Source organism: Sminthopsis crassicaudata, chromosome 3 (genome assembly GCF_048593235.1).
Source record: "Sminthopsis crassicaudata isolate SCR6 chromosome 3, ASM4859323v1, whole genome shotgun sequence".
Classification (NCBI taxonomy): Eukaryota; Metazoa; Chordata; class Mammalia; order Dasyuromorphia; family Dasyuridae; genus Sminthopsis; species Sminthopsis crassicaudata.
The window spans coordinates 112,025,433-112,043,314 of NC_133619.1; the positions used below are offsets into that span (position 1 = coordinate 112,025,433).

General features: G+C 33.5%; 1 protein-coding gene across 1 annotated transcript in view; it reads right to left on the reverse strand.

Annotated features, from left to right (window-relative positions):
* Positions 1–17,882, reverse strand: part of KLHL1 (kelch like family member 1) — a 605,136-nt gene that overhangs the window by 58,942 nt on the left and 528,312 nt on the right. The window lies entirely within an intron of this gene.

Below are 17,882 nucleotides of genomic sequence, written 5' to 3' on the forward strand. Positions count from 1 at the left end.
AAACAATAAAAAATATTGTGTGTCTATCTTAATGACTTAAATAAACTAACACTCAGAATATTTTAGTAATATATCAGATGAATTCAAATAATAAGGCCACAAATGAAACCCTACTCTTTCTAAGTACACACAAATAAGTACAATCAAACTATTATGTTTGTTGTTCTTAGGAAACAATTATTTTCAAAATTTTAGCTACATACTTCTTGACATATAGATATACTGTTTTCAGATTATATTGTATTAATTGCTTCAAGCTCTAGAAAAATTGGAGCTTCATAAATGAAATCCATAATAACTTAAAAAAAGTGAAAATAATCATACACATAAAAAAATGATTGAAGAATGTCTTCTGTCCAAATCATGATATGCACATAGATAAACCATCTCTTAAACTTTTTTGTAAGAACATTTATTTTGGATAGAACTGCAAAATGACAATGAGACTATCTTAGAAATGATCAGTAAAATGATAGATTTCTTTGAGAAATTATGCATTATTTTCAATGGCCTTATAATACCCTAATACTATAGGTTAAAACCTAATAAATTCAATAGGGAAGACTGACCACCCCTCCCACGTCATCATCTCTCTTTGGCTTATTTACCTTCTGAACATTATGCCTAAATTTCCCTAACAATTGGTTAAAACAAACAAAAAACAAAAAACAAACAAAAAAACCAAAAAAAAAAAAAACAACAAATAAAACACCAAACCTTTAAATGTGGAGTGAACATTCAAAGTAATACACACAAATTAGAGTCTAAGATAGATTTTATTTCCTTCCCATAGAAAAGACACATACACAAGAACTCTTTAAAAGATAGATATACCAAACAATGAAAAAACCCCTCAGATCCTGCTGGAAGGGAAATGAAAAGGGAGTTATTATTAGGGCAATCAGTCTTTTTTTTTTTTTTTTTCCCCTGGTGAATCCTTTCACAATACTACTAAGTCTCAGGAATAGTCTACTCTAGAAAGTAAACGGATTTTGGGTTAATAGAGGAAGAGGATTAAGTATATTTTCTAAATCTTAAAAATGAAACCAATCATGAAGGTTGACTTGTCAATGGAAATAATCATATTCATGGAATCAGAATTATAGATTAAAACTGAAAGATACATTGAAGATCAATATGCTAATTTTACAAATGAGAAAGCTGAAGCTCAGAGAGATTAAATTACCTGACCGATGTTATACAGGTATAGGTGACAAAGCCAGTATTCTATCCCAGATTCTCTAACTACAAATTAAGTCTTCTTTATATTATACCAAGCTGTCTCTCATTTTCTAGTTCATGTATTGATTACATTTATATAGTGTTTTCACATCTGCAAAATATTTCATAGACCTTTTCTCATCTTTTTCTTATGATAAGGCTGTCAGATATGTGTTATATACACACAGGTATTTCAATTCCTATTTTAGAGATAAAGAACCTGAAGTTTGCTAATTTTGCATTTTTCTTTGATCATATAGTAAGTAAATGTCAGAAGTGGTATTCAAATTTCTCTTAAATTTCAGATGAAATTAATTTGTAGAGTATCATATTGCCTGTTTAATGTACAGATAACATGATACAAATATTTTTGTATTCTATTAGAAAATTAATGGATTACTTGAACATTTTGCATTTAATTAAGAAAAACAAAGTATACTAATGGTATCTTGCAATTTGAAAAACACACACACACAGACACACACACATATCTATGTGTGTGTATCTATCTATCTATCTATCTATCTATCTATATGTATAGGTAGATATAGATATATTTGTTTGTTTGTTTTGGTTGAGGCAATTGGAGTTTTGTGACTTGCCCAGGATCACACAGCTAGGAAGTGGTAAATGTCTGAGTTCACATTTGAACTCAGGTCCTTCTGACCTCAGGGATGGTGCTCTATCCACTGCCCCAATGATATTTATATATGTACTTCTCAGTGTGTTTTAGTAAGATTATGCTGGTAATTTAATGTATTTTTTTTCAAGATCTTACAGGGGATTAAAAATCAGCAAATTTGGCTATGAATGAAGTTAGATATAATTTTCAATTTACTCCTAATACAGAAAAAAATTTGTGTTATAAGGATAACTACCAACAGAAAGTTGAGATACTTATCTATTATACTTCTTCATCCACATTTTTTCAAAAGTTAGTCTGCTAATGGTTCATAGACTATGCTAGTAGTGTCAATAACACATGGGACATTTTTCATTATTGGAATATGGAAAAGTTGTTTCTTTATATTGTAATAGCTCACTTGGGCTGGAGTCTGTATTTGGAAATTTTTTTTTTTTGTTTGTTTGTTTTTTTGTTACAATTCACGAAGAAACAAGCAAGGAAACATGACTAACTACAGAAATCTTAGATTTAGAGTCACTAGAAACTAAGTTCAAATATAACCCCAGAGACCAAATTTGTGTCCCTGGCAATTCAAATAAAACTTTGTCTGTATCACTTTCCTCTTCTGTGAAATAGGAACAATTTACTGCGAAGGTCAAATGCCATATTTACTCCCATATTCACAAATATGAATTATAATAAATAATACTAACAATTTCTGATATGTAACATTAAAAAATTACAATGAGTATGTTGTTCTTCAGTTGTGTAAGATTCTTCATGATTCTATTTGGAATTTTCTTGGCAAAGATTATGGAGTACTTTACCATTTCCTTCTTCAGCTCATTTTATAAATGTTACAAATTGTTCCTTCTATGATCTGGGGCAGAATCTTATATTGATTAAAGTTGTTTTCATATTTTTCTTCTGTACTTTAGGAGATTGCAATATACCTTTTTTGCCCCAAAGAAGCTAACTTTATTTATTTTTTTTTTCTTTTGGTCAAAATAAGCAATTTACTAATCTAGAAATAAATAAAGGCTTCTGTCTTTTTTGTCCTTTATTTTCTTTTTTTTTCTTTTCTTTTTTCTCTTTCTTTTTTCCTCGGTTTTCCTTCTTTTTTGGTTATACATGCCCGTTAACTTTTTTTGACAATACATAATTATTTTTGAATCAAGTCGAATCAATATTGAGATAAAAATCAGTACTAAAGGAAAAAAAAAAAAACATGAGAGGAAAAAAAACAAAAACAAAAAAAAGTGAACATAGCATGCATTGATTTTCATTCAGTCTCTATAGTTCTCTTTCTGGATGCAGATGGCTTTTTGTATTACAAGTTTATTGGGATTGCCTTGGATCACTGAACTAGTGAGAAAAAACAAGTCTTTCATAGTTGGTCATTGCACATTCTTGCTGTTACTGTGTACAAAGTATTCCTGGTTCTTCTTAGTTCACTCAGCATTAGTTCATGTAAATTTTTCCAGGCCTTTCTAAAGTTAGCTTGTTCATAATTTTTTAAAGAACAATAATATTTCATTACTTTGATATAACATAACTTATTTTTTTATTATAGCTTTTTATTTACAAGACATGGGTAATTTTACAGCACTGACAATTGCCAAGCCTTTTGTTCCAATTTTTCCCCTCCTTCCCCCTCCCCCCCTCCCCCAGAGGCAGGATGACCAATAAATGTTAAATAAGTTAAAGTATAAGTTAAATACAATATATGTATACATGTCCAAACAGTTGTTTTGCTGTACAAAAAAGAATCGGACTTTGAAATAGTGTACAATTAGCCCGTGAAGGAAATCCAAAATGCAGGTGGACAAAAATAGAGGGATTGGGAATTCTACGTAGTGGTTCATAGTCATCTCCCAGAGTTCTTTCACTGGGTGTAGCTGGTTTAATTATTACTGCTCTATTGGAGCTGATTTGGTTCATCTTATTGCTGAAGAATACATCCTCATACAGTATTGTTGTTGAAGTATATAATGATCACCTGGTCCTGCTCATTTCACTCAGCATCAGTTCATGTAAGTCTCTCCAGGCCTTTCTGTATTCATCCTGCTGGTCATTTCTTACAGAACAATAATATTCCATAATATTCATATACCACAATTTGTTCAGCTACTCTCCAATTGATGAGCATCCACTCAGTTGCCAGTTTCTGGCCACTAAAAAGAGGGCTGCCACAAACATTCTTGCACATACAGGTCCCTTTCCCTTCTTTAAAATTTCTATGGGATATAAGCCCCGTAGTAACACTGCTGGATCAAAAGGTATACACAGTTTGATAACTTTTTGAGCATAGTTCCAAATGATTCTCCAGAATGGTTGGATGTATTCACAACTCCACCAGCAGTGTATCAGTGTCCCACTTTTCCCACAACCCCTCCAATATTCATCATTATTTGTTCCTGTCATCTTATCCAATCTGATAGGTGTGTAGTGGTATCTCAGAGTTGTCTTAATTTGCATTTCTCTGATTAATAATGACTCGAGCATCTTTTCATATGGATAGAAATAGTTTCAATTTCTTCATCTGAGAATTGTCTGTTCATATCCTTTGACTATTTATCAATTGGAGAATGGCTTTATTACTTATGAACTTGAGTTAATTCTCTAGACATTTTAGAAATGAGGCCTTTATCAGAACCTTTAACTATAAAAATATTTTCCCAGTTTATTGCTTCCCTTCTAATCTTATCTGCTTTTTTGTGATCAATAATGATCTCTAGTTCATAAATATAACATAATTTATTTAGCCATTCCCCAATTGTTGGACATCCTCTCATTTCCCAATTCCTTAATACTAGAAAAAGACCTACTACAAAAATTTTTGCACATGTGGGTCCCTTTCCCTCCTTTATGATATCCTAGGGTTACAGGTACAGTAGTAGCACTGCTGGATCAAAGAGTATGCACAACTTTATAGCACTTTGGCCTATAGTTCCAAATTGCTTTCCAAAATGATTGGGTCATTTCACAACTCTACCAACAATACTACAAACAATACTACCAACAATGCCTTAGTGTCCCAGTTTTCCCACCTCCATCATTTAATATTATCTTTTCATGTCATCTTAGCCAATCTGAGAGATATGAAGTGCTACCTTAGAATTTTTAAATTTGCATTTCTTTAATCAATAGTGATTTAGAAAAATTTTCATATGATTTTAGATGCCTTTAATTTCATCATCTGAAAAATATTTGTTCATACCCTTTGACCATTTACCAATAGAGAAATTACTTGTATTTTTATAAATTTGACAAATTATAAAGTTCTTAATGCTAGAGATCAGATCATATTCATATTTATGTTTATCATAGTAAAGAACACAGTACCTTTCATAAATTATCAATATATATTTACATAGTAAAAATTAATGAATATGTATTTCTCAACAGGTTACTGTATGCCAAGTACTAAACCAAAGGTTTCTGATATTAAATACAATTAGTGCTAAAGTTAGTCCCTAACTTCAAGAATCTTTGTTTTTTTTTTTTTTTTTTTTTTTTTTTTTTTGTTTTTGTTTTGTTTTTTTCTCTTAAGGCAATGATGGTTATGTGATTTACTTAGGGTCACAGAGCTAAAACATATTTGAGTCCAGCTTTGCACTCAAGTCCTCAGTACAGATCTTTTTCTAATAGAGGAAGACATCATATATAGGGGATTGAAGGCCTAAGAGGGAGATATTTTGATTGGAGAGTTAAAAGAGTAAAATCATAGGGGTTAGAGTAATAAACTCTTTCCACCACCAGTAGTGACATTGTTTAATTATGATTTCATAAGTAGCAGGAATATTGTTATAAGGTGGCCAGTCTGAAACTGTCCCACACTATTATCAGCTATTCATGAGTTACTCATTTATTTTATTTATTCTTTATTACTCTAAACTTTTCATGGGCTTGAACAAACCATTTCCTACCAAACAATTATCAAAGAAGTTGGGAACTGAGATATACATGGTACTATAATGATTATCTATTCCACTACTAATTTATAAATAAATGAACTGAGACTTTCAGAGAGAAAATTATTTGTCTAATGTTAAATAGCTAGTTTGTGTCAGGGTAGATCCACAAATCTCTTTCTAGTTTATACTAAACATCTTTTTGTACATAAATATCTACTTCTTGTCTCTCCAATTCTATTGTGAGTTTCTTAAGAGTAAGGGCAGTCATTTTTTTAACCTTTCTTTGTTTACTCAATACATAGCAGAGTATCTAACATATAGCAGGTTATTAAATGCTTGTTAACTTAACTTCTATTTTAATGGCAATCTTTTCCCCTTGAGCATATCTCTTTGTTTCAAGATCACATTAAATTTAATACTAATTTTCTAATTATATGTATTCCAAATGTATAATAATGGAAAAATGAAACTGTACTAGGTACTGTATTATTGGTATTTGAAAATTTAAGCTCATGAAATCAGAAGAAAAACAGATTTTGTTTTACCTATTAAATTATATTGTTTTAGTTGCTTTTAGAGGAAAAGAATGGGTAAAAGTAGAGAATAAGAAATTATAATTATTTTGATTTATTTACTATGGTAAACAAACCACTATCATATTAATAAGCTTTTACTCCATGAAAGTCACAAAGAGACACTCCATATTATTTATGTTCTCATAATATATATATGGCCTTTTATATCCTTAATTGATATATTTCTGTATTTGTCTTTCCTGAACTGCATTGTAAACATCTCAAGGGCATGGTGGCCCTTAATAAATATTCATTGTTAATGATAGTAGTGATTTATTTAATGGTCATGGTAGCTAATATTTGCTACCACAGAAGCAATGACTCAGTGAATAATCAGCAATAAAGAGATAACTCAATGCTATTCAAGGCATAGGACTAATAATAAATAAAACACCAAAAACATTCTCAATGACTTCTGAGTGTGGGGAGAAATAAATAAGATAAAGTAATTAAAGATCCCTAATTGTAATACCTTTAATACTTGCAATGTATAATAATTCATATTTATATAGTGCTTTATAGTTGCATAATTATTTTTTCAAAAGAAATTCATGAGTTATGGGGGAGGTACTGGGTTTAGTAAAAAATGCTCTGGCTTAAAATTCTGATTTTGCTACATGCCACTTATGAGACCTTCAGTTAATCAATGCACTTTCTGGCCCTCAGTCTTTTTTTTTTCTTTCTAACATTAGTCTTCTATTACATTAGATTTGGACTATATAACAGAGAAAGTCCCTTCCAACTGTGACTCTATGACCTCTAAATATAAATATAATTTATTTTCTTCTACAGGTAAATAAACTGAGTCATTAGAAGTTAATTAATATAGTCAATCAAATAAATCTAAGATGGAAATCAAAATTTGGTCCCCTGATTTCAAGCTTAGCACTGTAACCATTGTGCTATGTTTATTTTTCTACATAAAACTACTGTTGTTTTATGCCAATCACTTAATCTATTTGCTAGATATTATGATAGTGCTATAGATAAAATTTCAAAGAATTAAATAATTCTTATCTTAATAGAACTTATATTCTAATGGGATTACAAGTAGATGTATATGTGTGTATACAAAAATGAATATACATAAGCTTAAGCTTAAATATAAAGTGACTAAAAACAATTATATACAGAGTAGTTAAATGCAAGGGAACTTGGAGGGAGGGTTCCAATAAATGGGGCTATCAAGAAAGATTTCATAAAGATGATGGTGGAGGAGCTGCATCTTAAAATAAGAAAAAAAGATTTTTAAAAGCAGGGTATGAATTCTAGGCATGGGAGAGATAAGAGTACAAAAGAATGGACACAAAAATTTAAGAGAAGTACAATTTCTCTCAATCACAGAACGTAAAAGGAGAGTAATGAGCCCAGAAAAAAAATACCCAGTTGCTAAAAGCTTGAAAACCAACAGAGAGAGAGACACACACACACAGAGAGACACAGAAACAGAAACAGAAACACAGACAGAGAGACAGGAAGAGAGAGATGGAGAAAGAGAGAGACAGGCAGGGAAAGGACTGCTATATCCTAGACTGAGTAGGAAGGTACTGAGGTTGATTGAACAGGCAGGGAAATCATTTTGGAAGCTGTTAGAATATTCTAGGAGCAAAATGAGGAGTACCTGAACTAAGGTGGTAAACAGAGAGAAGCAGTAAGTGATATTGTGGAGATATAAAAGAAAAGATTTGTCAACATATTTGATATGTGAAATAAGGGAGAGAGCAGTCAAGGCTAATGGTGAGATGATAAAAGTGAAAGATGGAAAGATGATTGTACCTTCAAAAGAAATAGGGACATCTACAACAGGCAAAAATTTAAGATGAAATCCATGAGTTTGTTTTGGACATGCTGAATGAGAAATGTCTCTCAGGCATCCATATTTAAATGTCAAAATCTACAATTGGTATTTGGTGATTCTGGATAGAAGTATGGGGCAAATACTGTGTCTGAATATGTAATCAAGTGTACACTTTTGTGTATGTGGATGTGAATCACTTCTATAGGAGATAAGAAGAGTGAGAATGTGTAGAATGAGATGGGGAGGAACTTACATGAAATCCCACAGAGACAAAAAAGGAGGCTCAGAAGAGACTAGTGTTACAAAATCTCAGAGAGGAGAGTATTCAGGAGGAGAACCTGATCAACAGTGTCAAACAGAAAAGTCTCTGGAAAAAGAATACTGAGAAAAGATCATAGTTATTTCTTGCTATAGATTTTTTTTTTTATTTTGATTTAGATTTTTTTTTTTTTTTGCTTATTTTGGAAAAAAGTAAATTCAGTTGAGTAATGAGGTGAGAAACCAAGGGCTGAAGAGTGACTAGGAAAAGAGACAGCAAGCATGACAGTTTTGTTTCAAGTTTGTTTTAGGGAAGACAACATATGGAAACAATTTGAGGCTCCAATGGAGTCTGGTAAACTTTCTTATTGTTTGTTTGTTTTAAGGAAAGGGAGAGACTTGGGCATATTTGAAAGCAGTAATGAAGTAAAATAGAGAGGAAGAGTTAAAGATTTTTTAAATAATTGAGGAAATAATTGAGCAATCTGCTAGAAAAAATGAAAAGAGGCCAAGTACACATATACAGTGACTGGTCTTGGCAAACTAAAGCAACAATTCTTTGTTAGGAATTGGAAGAAGAGAGTAGAATATATGTCAAAATTTTGATGCAAAAAGAAGAGGAAAACAGAAACTCAAGTCAAATAACTTCATTTTCTCAGTAAAATAATAGCCAAGATATTTTCTCCTCAAGTCTCTTACAAATGCCTCCTTCAGTTGAAAAGAAGAAATCTGGAACAGTGTCTATGGAAAGTAAGATGGGAAACAATCAGAGAGGAATAAAATAATTGTTTTAAGTCAATAGGGTCCAGTTGAAGTTTAATTACACGAATGTATAATATACATACTTAGCAAGGTTGCAAAATTTCTACCAGGAGCAATCATCAAAAAATGTGAAGAAGAACAGAACTGACAAATCCTGAAATTTATCCAAGACTGAGTTTAGACAATAGGTGAGTAATACAAAGCAATACAGAGCAAGGGATAGGAGCATTTTGAAATACCTAACTACTGGGTTAATAATGAAAAAATGGGGAATTGAATTCAAACAGAGAAAACAGTTTGAGAAGGCAGGAGGAAGTCAATGAGTGCAAAGAATGTGTTTAGGAAGGGTGAGACACAAGGAGAGGTAGAATGAGAGAACATTATGATTAGATGGGGAATGTTAGATTAATTAGAGTAGTGGAGCATCTGAGAGTAATTGTAATGCCTAATATGTGATCATCCCTATGTGTGGCAAGAACCATAAAGATAGTCTCCTGTGAATTGTTAAAGCAAATACTCAAATGAGACCACAGGTCACTGAATTATTAAAGTTCAGGGAGGGATACCAAATGATGATCAATTCATCAGAGCGGGGATAATAAAATTCAAGAGTGGGGATAGTTGGAAACTGTTCTGAAGGAAACCACTTATTCAAAGGTAGCATATGACTTTGGAAGCCACCTTCTGTCATCAGCCAATGCAATTTTAGAGCGTTACAAGCACTAGAGTGCATCAAGTAGGTAATAATGTTACTATAAAACATGTGTGGAGAAAACGGCTTTGATTTCTTCCTTGTTAATAAGTAGTCATGTCATTTCATTCTCCACCATATTGTCACTTACATCACTATATATAGTTTCAGTATGAATGTTGCCTAAACTGAAGAAACCATAGATTTAGAATATATATGAATATCATATATCAAGCATAGAAAAATAATGATGTTTGTCAACATTTAAATATTGTTTTAAATTTTATAAAGCAATTTAGGTATGGAATTTAGTTTTATCTCATTTGAAGATAGCAATCATTGCCTTAAATCTTTTTTTTTTTTTTTTTTTTTTTTTTTAATTTTTTTTTATTATATATATATATATATATATATATTTTATAATATTATCCCTTGTATTCATTTTTCCAAATTACCCCCCCTCCCTTATTCCCTCCCCCCGACGACAGGCAATACCATACATTTTACATGTGTTACAATATAGTCTAAGTACAATACATGTGTGTGAATATCATTTTCTTGTTGCACAATAAACATTAGAATCCGAAGGTACATGCAACCTGGGCAGACAGATATTAGTGCTAACAATTTACATTCCCCTCCCAGTGTTTCTTCTCTGGGTGTATCTACCTCTGTCCATCATTGATCAACTGGAAGTGAGTTGGATCTTCTTTATGTTGAAGATTTCCACTTCCATCAGAATACATCCTCATACAGTATCGTTGTTGAAGTGTACAGTGATCTTCTGGTTCTGCTCATTTCACTCAGCATCAGTTGATTTAAGTCTCTCCAACCCTCTCTGTATTCCTCCTGCTGGTCATTTCTTACTGAGCAATAATATTCCATAACTTTCATATACCACAATTTACCCAACCATTCTCCAACTGATGGACATCCATTCATCTTCCAGTTTCTAGCTACAACAAAAAGAGCTGCCACAAACATTTTGGCACATATATGTCTCTTTCCGCTCTTTAGTATTTCTTTGGGATATAATCCCAGTAGTAGCGCTGCTGGGTCAAAGGGTATGCACAGTTTGATAACTTTTTGGGCATAATTCCAGATTGCTCTCCAGAATGGCTGGATTCTTTCACAACTCCACCAGCAATGTATTAGTGTCCCAATTTCCCCACATCCCCTCCAACATTTGTCATTATTTGTTCCTGTCATCTTAGCCAATCTGACAGGTGTGTAGTGGTATCTCAGAGTGGTCTTAATTTGCATTTCTCTGATCAGTAGTGATTTGGAACACTCTTTCATGTGAGTGGATATAGTTTCAATTTCTTCCTCTGAGAATTGTCTGTTCATATCCTTTGACCATTTATCAATTGGAGAATGGTTTGGTTTCTTATAAATTATGGTCAGTTCTCTATATATTTTGGAAATGAGACCTTTGTCAGAACCTTTGTTTTTAAAAATATTTTCCCAATTTGTTACTTCCCTTCTAATCTTGTTTGCATTAGTATTATTTGTACAGAAACTTTTTAGTTTGATGTAATCAAAATCTTCTATTTTGTGATCAATAATGATCTCTAGTTCTCCTCTGGTCATAAATTCCTTCCTCCTCCACAAGTCTGAGAGGTAGATTATCCTCTGTTCCTCTAATCTATTTATTATCTCCCTCTTTATGCCTAAATCATGGACCCATTTTGATCTTATCTTGGTATATGGTGTTAAGTGTGGATCCATATCTAATTTCTGCCATACTAATTTCCAGTTTTCCCAACAGTTTTTTCCGAATAATGAATTTTTATCCCTAATGTTGGAATCTTTGGGTTTGTCAAAGATTAGATTGCTATAGATGTACCCTTTTTTGTCCTTTGTATCTAATCTGTTCCACTGATCTACCGGTCTATTTCTTAGCCAATACCAAATGGTTTTGGTGACTGCTGCTATATAATATAGCTTTAGATCAGGTACACTTAGACCACCTTCCTCTGAGTTTTTTTTCATTAGTTCCCTTGCAATTCTTGACCTTTTATTCTTCCATATGAATTTTGTTGTTATTTTTTCTAGGTCATTAAAATAGTTTCTTGGGAGTCTGATTGGTATAGCACTAAATAAATAGATTAGTTTGGGGAGTATTGTCATCTTTATTATATTCGCTCGGCCTATCCAAGAGCACTGAATGTCTTTCCAATTATTTAAATCTGATTTTATTTTTGTGGCAAGTGTTTTGTAATTTTTCTCATATAATTCCTGACTTTTCTTTGGTAGATGGATTCCCAAATATTTTATACTATCAACATTTGTTTGGAATGGAATTTCTCTTTGTATCTCTTGCTGTTGCATTTTGTTAGTGATATATAAAAATGCCGAGGATTTATGTGGATTTATTTTGTATCCTGCCACTTTGCTGAAATTTTGAATTATTTCTAGTAGCTTTTTAGCAGAGTCTTTGGGGTTCTCTAAGTATACCATCATGTCATCTGCAAAAAGTGATAGTTTAATTTCCTCATTTCCTACTCTAATTCCTTGAATCTCTTTCTCGGCTCTTATTGCCGAGGCTAGCGTTTCTAGTACTATATTGAATAGTAATGGTGATAGTGGGCAACCTTGTTTCACTCCTGATCTTACTGGGAAAGGTTGCAGTTTATTTCTATTGCATATTATGCTTACTGACGGTCTTAAATATATACTTCTGATTATTCTAAGGAATAATCCATTTATTCCTATACTCTCAAGAGTTTTTAGTAGGAATGGATGTTGGATTTTGTCAAATGCTTTTTCTGCATCTATTGAGATGATCATATGGTTCTTATTAATTTGATTATTAATATGGTCAATTATATTAATAGTTTTCCTAATATTAAACCAGCCCTGCATTCCTGGAATAAATCCTACTTGATCATAGTGTATTATCTTGGAGATGATTTTCTGAAGTCTTTTTGCTAATATCTTATTTAAGATTTTAGCATCAATATTCATTAAGGAGATTGGTCTATAATTTTCTTTCTCAGTTTTCGATCTACCAGGTTTAGGTATCAGTACCATGTCTGTGTCATAAAAGGAATTTGGTAGGACTCCTTCATCCCCTATTTTTTCAAATAATTTATATAACATTGGGGCTAATTGTTCTTTAAATGTTTGGTAGAATTCACATGTGAATCCATCTGGCCCTGGGGATTTTTTCCTGGGGAGTTGATTAATAGCTTGTTCTATTTCTTTTTCTGAAATGGGACTATTTAAGCAATTTATCTCCTCCTCTGTTAATCTAGGGAGCCTATATTTTTGGAGGAAGTCATCCATTTCACTTAAGTTATCAAATTTATTGGCATAAAGTTGGGCAAAGTAACTCCTTATTATTTCTCTAATTTCCTCTTCATTGGTGGAAAGATCCCCCTTTTCATTTGTAAGACTATCAATTTGATTTTCCTCTTTCTTTTTTTTGATCAAATTTACCAAAGGTTTATCTATTTTATTGGCTTTTTCATAAAACCAACTCTTGGTTTTATTTATTAATTCAATAGTTTTTTTACTTTCAATTTTATTGATTTCTCCTTTTAATTTTTGTATTTCGAGTTTAATTTTTGGTTGGGGGTTTATAATTTGGTCTTTTTCTAGCCTTTTAAGTTGTAAGCCCAATTCGTTAATCTTCTCTTTCTCAATTTTCTTCAAATAAGCTTCTAAAGATATAAAATTTCCCCTTATTACTGCTTTAGCTGCATCCCAAAGATTTTGATATGATGTCTCATCATTATCATTATCTTGGGTGAAATTGTTAATTGTTTCTATAATTTGCTCTTTCACCCAGTCATTCTTTAAGATGAGATTATTCAGTTTCCAATTACTTTTTGGTCTATTTACCCCTAACTTTTTACTGAATGTAGCTTTTATTGCATTGTGATCTGAGAAGAAGGCATTTATTATTTCTGCCTTCCTACATTTAATTTTGAGATCTTTATGTCCTAGTATATGGTCAATTTTTGTATAGGATCCATGAACTGCTGAGAAGAAAGTATATTCCTTCCTATTGCCATTCAGTTTTCTCCAAAGGTCTATCATACCTAGTTTTTCTAATGTTCTATTTACTTTTTTAATTTCTTTCTTGTTTGTTTTGTGGTTTGATTTGTCTAAATCTGAGAGTGCAAAGTTGAGATCTCCCACTATTATAGTTTTACTGTCTATTTCTTCTTGCAGTTCTCTTAACTTTTCCTTTAGAAAGTTAGATGCTATACCATTTGGTGCATATATGTTTAGTATTGATATGGCTTCATTATTTATGCTACCTTTCAGCAGGATATAGTTTCCTTCCTTATCTTTTTTAACGAGATCTACTTCTGCTTTTGCTTGATCTGAGATAAGGATAGCTACCCCTGCTTTTTTGGCTTTACCTGAAGCATAATAGGCTCTGTTCCAACCTTTTACCTTTACTCTGTATGTATCTCCCTGCTTTAAGTGTGTTTCCTGTAGGCAACATATTGTAGGGTTCTGCTTTTTGATCCAATCTACTATCCGTCTCCGTTTGATGGGATCGTTCATCCCATTTACATTTACAGTTAAAATTACTAATTCTGTATTTCCTGCCATTGTATTATCCCCAGATTATGCTTTTTTCCCTTGACCCCCCTGATCCCCCTCCCCGATATTTAATTTACAGACCCCCCTTGTGACGCGCAACCCTCCCTCTTTTTTTTTTTTTTTTTTTTTTTTTTTTTTTTTAGGATCCCTCCCCCCTCCCTCCAAGTCCCTTCACTTATTCCCCTTTTCCTTTTCCCTTTTCCTCTCCCCCCTTTTAATGAGGTGAGAGAAAATTCTCTGAAAAACAAATATGTTAATTATTTACTCTTTGAGCCTCTTCTGATGAGAGTAAGATTCACACAATGATTTTCCCCCTCACTAAGTTCCCTCAGATATGGTGTATTTTCTATGTCTCTTCCTGGGATGTAGTTTCCCTCTTTTTATCACTCCTTCCCCTTTTTCTGAACCGACCTCCTTCCCTTTACTACACCCCCCTTTTTTTCTTTTATATCAGTAAAATCAAATTATCCTTGAGTATTTTTTATATACCCACAACAGAGTTACAGTTCTCAAGGGTTCTGTGTACCTTTTTCTGTTTCTCTTCAGTCTTGTGGATGTAGATCAAATTTTTTGTTTAAGTCTGGTTTTTTTCTTAGAAACATATAGAATTCCTCTGTTTCATTGAATGACCATCTTCTTCCGTGGAAAAAGATGCTAAACTTAGCTGGGTAGTTCATTCTTGGTTGCAGTCCTTGATCTTTTGCCTTACGGAATATCAGGTTCCAGGCCCTTCTATCTTTTAATGTGGAGGCAGCCAGATCTTGGGTGACCCTTATTGTGGCACCTTGGTATTTAAATTGTTTTTTTCTAGCTGCTTGCAGGATTTTCTCCTTTGTGTGGTAATTCTGCAGCTTAGCCACAATATTCCGTGGTGTTCTTTTTTTAGGGTCTATTTCAGAAGGAGTTCGATGAATTCTTTCCACATCTACTTTCCCTTCTGTTTCTATTATCTCTGGACAGTTCTCTTTGATAATTTCCTGTAAAATAGAATCTAGGCTTTTTCTTTGGTCATAGTTTTCTGGAAGTCCAATAATCCGCAGATTATCTCTCCTAGATCTATTTTCCAGGTCTATAGATTTTCCCAGTAAGTATTTGACGTTGTTCTCCAGCTTCTCATTTTTTTTGTTTTGTTTGACTGATTCTTGAGTTCTCTGTGAATCATTCATTTCTATTTGTTCCATCCTGACTTTTAAGGAGTTATTTTCTTCTTTCACAGTTTTTAGTTCTTTTTGTAAATGCCCAATTTCGTTTTTAAATGAATTATTTTGCTCTATTGAATTTTTTTCCATTTCCCTAATTTTTTTTTTTTGAGAATTATTTTCTTTTTCCAATTCAGAAATTCTATTTTCTTGAGACTTTTTTATCTTTTCCAATTCAGAAATCCTACTTTCCTGTGTTTTTTTAACCTTTTCTAATTCACTAATTTTGTTTCCCTGCATCTCCTGTGAATTCTTTATTTTTTCCAACTCCAATTTCAGGACGTTGTTATTCTCTATCATAACTTCCCTTTCCTTGCCCCATTTTTCTTCGATCTCCCTCAATTTCTTAAGAGCTTCTTCTAGGAGAGAGTTATGTGATGGGGGGCAGGAATCGTTCCCCTTTAGGTTGTTATCTTCTGAATCTTTGCTGTTAACTTCCTCGGGGTTGGGTACCCGCTCTTTCTCTGTATAGAAGGAATCTATAGTTTTTCTAGCTTTTTTGCTCATACTTAAAAAATGTTTTGGGGTCTGTCCCTGGGGTAGGAAATTATTTACTTCTTTACCAGCTTCCTCCCAGACCGGATGGATGCAGCGGCCCCTGCGCCCGCGCTAAGAGAGAGCTCTGGGAGAGAGTTCCCCACCCCCTCCCTGGAGGTGCCTCAGAGGTGATTAGCACTACTGTGCTTTGAGGGCGTAGAATAGTGAAGACAGCAAGAAGCTCAGCCTATGTGTCCGGGTGGGGAGTGGACGTCTGCAGCAGGTGACGTGAGAAGCCCCTGCGCTCAAACTGGAAGTGTCTGCCAGAAACCGCGGTCCCTAGTTCAAAGGTTCCGCTTCTCTGGGACTTCCTGGAGCTGAGTTCCACTCCCTCCAGCTAAGCTAGGCAGTGTGTGTTGCCTTGGGCCGTATCCACCCACTTGTCAGTCTCTTAACTATTCTCAGGAGGGAGCTGAGGCCACACCCCCTGGTGCCTAGTCTGCCTAGTCACCCCCAGGATCCGGGGAAAATCTAATCTGAGTTTTAAAATATTTTGGCTTTCTCTTCTGAACTGCTAAATAATTAGCAGAGAAGAGCTAACAGCCTGTGCCAGATTCCTTTACCTCAGTGGCTTCTCTGATCCCAGAGCCCCTCCCAGCGCAATGGGCGCAGTGTGCCCCTACCCCACCGTCTGTGCTGGTCTTTCTTATTCCTCCCCTGAGAACTGACCTTTCCTGTTGAAACTCCAGATTCTCTTCAGCTGGTAAGTCGTCCTTCCAGTCCTTGTGGTATCTATCAGTTCTGAGCTAATTTTGAGACTTAATTTATCTAATTGGTTGTGAGGGAGTGAGGACGTTCACTGAGTAGTGTGTTTCCTCTCCGCCATCTTGGCTCCGCCCTCTCCCATTGCCTTAAATCTTAATAAGTACTTCAACTGGTCCTTTATCATAACATGATAAAATTTTTTCTCTCCATAGGGTGTGCCATCTGCAGATATTCCACAGTTTGTCAATGTTGTTCCTAAAATGGTACACTTACATTTGAACATATTACTTCAGAGATGATCTTCACTTCTTCCTTACTCTCTTCCTTCTTTCCTTTATTCCTTAGTTCCTTCCTTCCTATCTTCATTCCTTCCTTCTTTCTTCCTTCACTCCTTTCCTCTTCTCCTTCCCTTCTTTCTTTGTTCCTTCTCTTCCTTCCTCTCTTCCTTGAATTAATTTATGGACTCTTATTCAGCTCCTACACAATTTCTCTCCCTGATCATTCTCTACAACTGCAAATATCATCATGATTGCATTCTGTATAAATATTTTTCATAAGCACTGAAATAAAAAGATGTCAAATTTCCATCCCTCCTCTGGACTCAAAAACTGAACCAATTTCATCAAGTCCTTTATTTGTCATTTCCAGTAGAATATACGAACCATTGTTTGATTTAGCTCAATATGATTTGTTTTCAGTGAAAATGTCAATATGGTTATGATTCACTTCCTCCAGAAGTAAGTCCACTTTCTGGATACCAGACATAGTTTAGTCAATTAGTCAACAAGCATTTATCCATTATTTACAATTTGCCAGATACCATATTAATTTGATACAAAGAGGAGGAAAATGTTTTCCCATTTAGAATGCTAACAGCTAAATTAAAATTTTAAAGAATCTAAAAATATGTGATTCTTAACATAACTTGGTCCCTTTCTACCACTCTGACACTGTCTTTGTAGAAGCAGAATCACACTTTGTAGTACTGAATGCTGCTTCTTTTTAAAAATTTTTTTCTTCATTTTAGGGGCTCC